The sequence below is a fragment of the Rhinichthys klamathensis genome, unplaced genomic scaffold (assembly GCF_029890125.1).
Source record: "Rhinichthys klamathensis goyatoka isolate OS25496 unplaced genomic scaffold, OSU_Roscu_1.1 h1tg000114l_1, whole genome shotgun sequence".
In the NCBI taxonomy this organism is placed as follows: Eukaryota; Metazoa; Chordata; class Actinopteri; order Cypriniformes; family Leuciscidae; genus Rhinichthys; species Rhinichthys klamathensis.
Genome location: NW_026606651.1, coordinates 2780960 through 2788455, shown reverse-complemented (window position 1 = coordinate 2788455; position 7496 = coordinate 2780960). Strand labels below are relative to the sequence as shown.

Genomic DNA, 7496 nt, shown 5'->3' with positions numbered 1-7496 from the left:
TTCCAGTCATTAAATGTCAAGCATGTGCTTAACTGCTGAAAAGATGCTTGTGTCTTAGTGTAGGTGAATAGATATGATAATGAGTTTTTTTTTTGTCGTTTTTTGTCTCAGATATGTAGTGTAGTACAATGGATTTCTGAAGTGGCAAGCCAGTGAGGTTGAAGAAATTAATAAGATTCACATTTCTGCGAAGTGGATAGACTTTAGAATTGCTTGTGACACATGACTGAGTGTTCAATCATTATTATTATTATTTTTAAATCCCCTGGCTCTTTAAAAAAATCATAATCCAGCTCTCCTGGAGAATGGACATTTGTGAGTCATTTATTGCATATCAGTACGTATACATCATTATAATTCATGCATCATTACAATAAAGTCAAAATGGATTATTCCTTACTGATGGCCACCATTTATTTGCATATCTTTAATTGGTTATATTGTCTGATAAAAGTATACATACGGTTATATCTGTGACTTGTTTGTTATATCAGTATGTCACGGATGGGATGCACTATTAAGGAACGACATTTTTTAGAGTGGTCTTTGCTTATGCCATGATGACAGGCGATTGCCGGGTTTTCCTGGTGTTTGCAAGGGGGTTTCTGGGTCAAGTCACCTTCATTTACTCTATATACCGCTTTACACAATACAGATTGCTTCAAAAGAGCTTCACAGTGATAACAGGAAAATTATGCATTTCGGCTGCTGTTCATTTGAAGTCAGTGTTGATTCAGTTCCGTTCTAAATATAATTAAATCTATAAAGCAATTCTGCAAAACAAATTGTCATCATTAAGCTCAGTTCAGTTATCATACAACAGTGTCAGTATAATACAGTATGATACTGTATATAATAATAATTCATTACATTTATATAGTGCTTTTCTCGGCACTCAAAGCGCTTTACATAGAAGGAGGGAATCTCCTCAACCACCACCAATGTGCAGCATCCACCTGGATGATGCGACGGCAGCCATATTGCGCCAGAACGCCCACCACACACCAGCTTATTGGTGGAGAGGAGACAGTGATGAAGCCAATTAGTATATGGGGATGATTAGGAGGCCATGATGGACAGAGGCCACTGGGCAAATTTGACCAGGATGCTGGGGTTACACCCCTACTCTTTCGAATGACATCCTGGGATTTTTTGTGACCACAGAGAGTCCGGACCTCAGTTTAACCTCTCATCCGAAGGACGGTGCTCTTTGACAGTATAGTGCCCCGTCACTACACTGGGGCGCTAGGAGGACCCACACAGACCACAGGGTGAGCGCCCCCTGCTGGCCTCACCAACACCTCTTCCAGCAGCAACCTGGTTTTCCCAGAAGGTCTCCCATCCAGGTACTAACCAGGCTCAGCCCTGCTTAGCTTCAGTGGGCAACCAGTCTTGGGCTACAGGGTGATATGGCTGCTGGCCAATGTATATTGTATATTGTACATATACAATATTATTGTATATGTACAATAATATTGTAAAATATTAAGTGTCCCCAACTAAGCAAGCCAGAGGCGACAGTGGCAAAGTATCAGGTGACAGAATGGAGAAAAAAATCCTTGGGAGAAACCAGACTCAATTCGGGAGGTCAGTTCCCCTCTGGGCAACGAACAAACACGGTGTGATCAGATCGGGATCGGTAGCATTCAAATATTCATCCAATTCCTTTTGCTTGAAGATCGATTTATCACGCTAGTACAGAGCTAAGCATGGCTATAGGGTCTGTGTGGAGGGCCTGGCTGGTTCTTGTGGTCTCTGATGAGGATCTGTGCCAATGGCTGTCATGTTGATGAGGCCTTCACGGGGGATCGTCTAGTAGACATGGTCTCTGCTGACTTTCAGGCCTGCGTTTTGGTCGTATCTAGAATAGATGCAGGTCCACTGGGTGTTTGCTGGGATGTTCTAAGAGGGTGTTAAGTTGTTGCTGGTCTGTTTTTGGTGGTTGGTGGCTAGGTGGTTTTGTACTGGTCTATGTCATAATCTCTGTGATATCCTGGTCTTTAGATTATGGCTTAGTTGTCTGTATATGATTTTTTCATTGTATTGTCTGCTACGGTAAGTGAATATCCTAAGTGCAATCACTTAGAAAAGTAATAGCACACTTCTCCTCAACAAGCCACATGATTTGAAGAATCATTCATGTCTGTAATAGAATTTTTTTGCAAGTTACGCACTTATGTTTAATAATTGAGGTTGTGGATTTGTAGAATAAAATAGCATAATAGAATAGAATAGCTAAATATTTTTTATCTTAGCAATCGCAGGTAATAACTGGATTTTTTTTTAAAGGGATCCTATAATGCCCTTTTCACAAGATGTAAAATAAGTCTCTGTTGTCCCCAGAGTGTGAATGTGAAGTTTTAGCTCAAGATACCCCACAGATATTTTATTATAGCGTGTTAAAATTGTCACCTTTTGAGGGTGAGCAAAACGCGCCGTTTTTGTGTATGTCCCTTTAAATGCAAATGAGCTGCTGCTCCCGGCACAGAGGGCGGAGCTCCAAGAGCTTGTGTGTTATCAGCTCCGATTACCTCACACAGACACACACTGAAATTTTCAAAAACTTTTAGCCTGTTATGTTCAAACCGGAGTTGGACAAATATGTAGAGACTCAAGAAGAAGTGACAACATGTAGAATGCAACAGGACGTTTCTGAATGGTTAGTTGAGGAATTTATGTAGCTGATGTGGAGTTAGTCTTCTAGTCATTGATTAGCTGTCATAATAATCTATAAATCGTGTTCCCGGGGATGGGGTTTATGTAAATTTTAGGGTTAGTGATGTCACTAACCCGTGAAGAAGCTCACTGTAGTCAGAGTAGAAAAGTTCTCAAATGTTTATGAATCCCTGAAAAGAATGAAAGACACTGTCCGGATTGACAGTTGAGGTGCGCTGTCCTTTAACGGACACACCGTAACAGCAATTTAACCCAAAGACCAGAAACGTGTTCTGACCAGAGCTTTAGCTTTACTGCACGGACAGTTGGAAATCAAAATGGCACGCTGCCCTGTTATTTGTCAGTGGATTTGTTAACACTGACAAGCACAACCTTTTATTGATACAGCCACGAGGACAACCGCTGAGCAAGACGTGTTATAACCTTTGGAAATATCAGACAGGCCATCATATTTTCTGCTAAAGGCGTTTTCAAGTAGTGCCAAAAGCTCCAGCTTGGGCTCAAAAAAGGCACCGCTCTCTACAGCAAACGACCATTTCAAGGAGATAAGTGTGTTAATAATTGATTACAGCATTTTATGACAATTTAAAGATTGTTTTCCCCTCTCCACTTTCTGTTCTATAGGCTCTCCATTTGGTTTTGCTTTGACACCGTTCACCCACACGCTGATGATAAAGCCGAACAAAGCTGTCTGTGTTTCAGCATTCTTCATATTTTATTCAAAAACAAAATGAGCAAGATTGCTTTGTTTACCTGCATCGCTTCCTCAACATCGCACTGAAGCATTCTTTAGAAAACAGCCGTGCCGTATATACACAAGGGATGGGGGATTTCTCGTTATTGCATCATATCCAGAGCTGACAAGAATTCTCTGTGTTGTATGGAGATTGGTCTCCATAAGGTCTTGATATACAGTAGTCAAGATGTCACCTAGCATGTCAATCCCTCTCAGGGGGATCAGTGACAAAGTTTCAGGCTTTTTGGGATACCTTCAGCGTTTTTGTTAGTAACTTGATCTTGAAAAGATGTTAAGATAGTACCCATGAATTTCCATGTTTTTCAGGATGTTTGCAGTCATTTTGTCACGTCTGTTTCTGGTCTAATTTCATGTTCTTGTTTTTATGTCTTTTATTTTGAAATTTAGTCATGTTTCCTGGTTCCTTGTCATGTGATTGCCTGCCCTCATGTGATCATATATTGTGTTTCCCTAGTCTTGTTCTGATTGGTTGTTTCAGGTCATGTGTTTCTCAGTTCTGCTTTGTGATTGGTTCATTGTTTGATTATTCACAGGTGTTCCTTGTTGGTCATTAGTCTTTGTGTATAAATAACCCTCATGTTACCATTGTTTCTTGTCTAGCTTTGTTTGTTGTAATTGTTGTTTGGTCAGTTTCTGGTTTCATGGTTTATAGTAGTGGTGGGCAGATCAAGGCTTCGTGTAACACTGAAACAGTTTAAGCAAATGTGCTGTGTTGTGTCACCGTGGTCACTAGGGGTCACCACGGTGACCCCTAGTGGTCAGAACACTGTAAATGCAACAAAAACCTGGGCCAAACATGCATAAAAACACCTTTTACAAATCTATTGCAAAGTTTCTATTGAAAGTAAAATCTTTCAAATGCAGTTATCTAATCATCTAACAAGATTATCAAGTGTCTATATGTTCTTTAATAAATTGTCAGGGTTTGTTTTGTTTGTTTCAATGAATGGCTCAGCTAAAGGCCAATAAGAGACTATTAACTACGGTAATTCATTTTAATTATACTAATGTCTACTTAAAACATCTTCAAATGTATAAAACTGATCAGAGAGCAGGTAAAACCCACAGACACTTGTTCATTGGTTCTCAGTGACTCCTCATGATTCATGGGTTGACAGAGATCATCGCCCCCAGCAGTGAAACATTGAAATTTCGAAGTGTTTCGAAACAGTCATGACATAATGAAGCCTCGTTTACTGAAATCACGTGACTCTGGCAGTTTGATACACGCTCCGAACCATTGATTCGGAACAAAAGATTCGTAAAGGTTTCGAAGGTTCATGAAGCAGTGTTTCGAAATTGCCATCACTAATTTATAGTCAAGTTCAAGGTCATGTTTATTTCATGTCAACTCTTTGTTTTATTTTTGTATCTGTTCACATTTGAGATTTAACCCTCCGGGGTCTGAGGTGTTTTCTGGGCCCTGGAGGTGGGCTTATTTCTGTTACTTGTGACATTTTCACGGCTAAAGTCCGATTACACTGTATTCAGCACAAACTCTGCTACAATAATATGTCAGCAGCATGTATGTAAAAGTTTGTAGTTTTGAGATAATGACATTTATGCGTGGTTGGTGAAAATTATACATTTTTTTCACTGAAATAAGGTTATGAAAACCATACTGATTATTTCTTCACAAGACTTTTGAAAATTGTATCACGAAGCCTAGAATATTATAATTGGAAGACCCATTTGAATTCTGATCAGAATGCTATATTTTAAAGTGAAACAGAGTTAGGAGGAGAAACGATAAGAGATTAGGAGGAAACTGCGGCCATACCGAGCTCAACGCCTCTCGCCGAGCTGTGATATAATCAAAACACTATTGGCTATTTTAAAAAGGGGAGGAGCTGTTCGATATGTCCCGCCCTGTCTTCTTGTTCCACCGGAAATTACGTCAACACATTGAATGATGCTGTACGTTTCAAGGCACTTCAGTGCGCCTTTAAAAACAAAATGTTTTCCTTGAACAGATTGGTCACTCAAAAATTTAAATTCTCTCATCATTTATTCACCCTTTTGTTAGTCCAAACCTGTATGACTTTTTTTCTCTTCTGTGGAACACAATATAAGATATTTTGAGAAATGGAATGTCAATGGTAACCAGTTTGGTTACTAACATTCTTTTAGAATATCTTCTTTTGTGTTCTGTAGAAGAAAGAAAACCATACAGGTTTGGAACAACATGAGTAAAAGATGACAGAATTTTCATTTTTGGGTGAAGTATTTAAAATTAATTAAGCAAATTGAGCTTTTTTATTCGGTGAAAAGAGAGTGAAAGAGATAGATGGTGATTTTCTGTACTCTGCACAAATCCACTGAAGCACATGCTTGACTGATACACAACTGAGTAAATGAGATGCAAATACTGTTGCATTCGCATGCGTTCAGTTTGCAGGAAAGCTTTTACCATCTGATCTTCCGGCAAAGGCATGAGAAGAATCCCCACGCTTGCAGACTTGGCTAAAGTTGACATTCCGTCTGTTGCTAAATCAGGTTTCATGTAAAGCAGAAACCAAACACACAGCAACAAAGAGACTGGTGGTTGGAGACACTATACATAATTCAGCAGTGTGTGGGTTTGGAGAGAAATTGGGTTGCTTTGAAAAGCATTTATCAATTCACTCACAAATACTTCAGCAGCGCAACAGGGGAGCTTAATTTGTGCAGCGGCGCTGGTGATCTGATTCAATTCTCGCCGGGACTCCACAAACAGTCTCTGCCCATGTCCTCCTTGACCTTCCCATCAGTCTGTTGGAGAAAGGTAGGCTCAGGAACAGAGGCGTTGTGGGTGCCTGGTGTCTGCATTTGGGCACTTTTGTATTCCGAGCACGTGCTTTGGAAACGCCGGGACAGCGAAAACACGACGTGTTGAGAAAACAAGAGCGGCGAGGTTTAGCGCTAATTGAGAAAGACAAAACAAGTAAACATGCCGGCAAATCGATGTCAAAGCAGAGAGCTCAAAAGCTTTAGAAATCTGTTTCTGATATTTACGGCTTCTTTTTTTTTTTCTTACAGTTTAGCTTGGTTTAGCTCCAAATCTTCAATAGTTGTGTCCGTACTATAGGCCATGTTCACACAGCAGCAAAACATGATTGTCAGTCCTGTGTTTGGCTCTGTTTACACCAGGTGTTAAGAGGAGTTTTGGTTGATAGGATCACAAGTAGACGAGGGAGACACATTCCCGTTTACACCTGGTGTTTTAATCTGTCTTTTTTGTCCACTTTCAACCACTTCTGTCCTGATTTCGTCAAGGGGAGGGTCTATGGGTGGGTAAATGTATGGGCTTTTTCAGATCTTTCAATCAAATGGAAAAAATAAGCTTGCGCAATTTTCATATGATCGCGCCCGGAGACGACGGAAAAACACGGAGAGCATCAGCTTTCATTTCTGCTCTGACAGCCGCAAGATCACAGCGAACACTGTGAGTGTGTTAGATATCAGGATTGGTGAGAGAACATTGTGCTTGGTATGTTTTCGTCTTCAAACCAAATTTAAGTCTTTAACTGACAAATCCCGTCTGGCTCCACTTCTGGAACTGGTCAAAAGTGGACAAGCTCAAAACCTTCTAGACCCCATTTACACCTCTACTTTAGCATCGTCCACTTGTAAACAGGACCTTTGAGTTCTTAATAAGGTTACGTTCACACACAGTTTGTTCATTTACTGGATAACTGCATTTTATAACCAAATTGACATCTGGACATTTTTAGAGCCTTGCTGTTTGAACTGAACCGTGTTAGTTCTGTCACACATTTTAATGCAAGAGAGCCACTCATGACTTTTGGGTTTCATGTTTTCATGTGTTGTTTGGTAAGCTTTTAGAGATGCAAATATGACCTGTGAGTCTTGTAAAAGTTTTAGATCCAATCACTATCTTCCGGATCTGGCACAGGTTGCACCAGCTGTGCGTAACTTACAACTTAGCCTATAGTTTTGCCGTAAAGGGGCACTAAGTTACAACTTATGCCTGGAACAGACTGTGCAAATGCGGCAATCCTATAATAAGGTCATTACAAATCACACTGTATTTCATCGATCTAATAAACTTGGGTACGACATG

The 7496-nt window shown here is 40.1% G+C and overlaps 1 pseudogene; it reads right to left on the bottom strand.

Annotated features, from left to right (window-relative positions):
* Positions 1-1304: 1304 nt before the first annotated feature.
* Positions 1305-1421, bottom strand: LOC130088207 (5S ribosomal RNA; annotated as a pseudogene).
* Positions 1422-7496: the final 6075 nt, after the last annotated feature.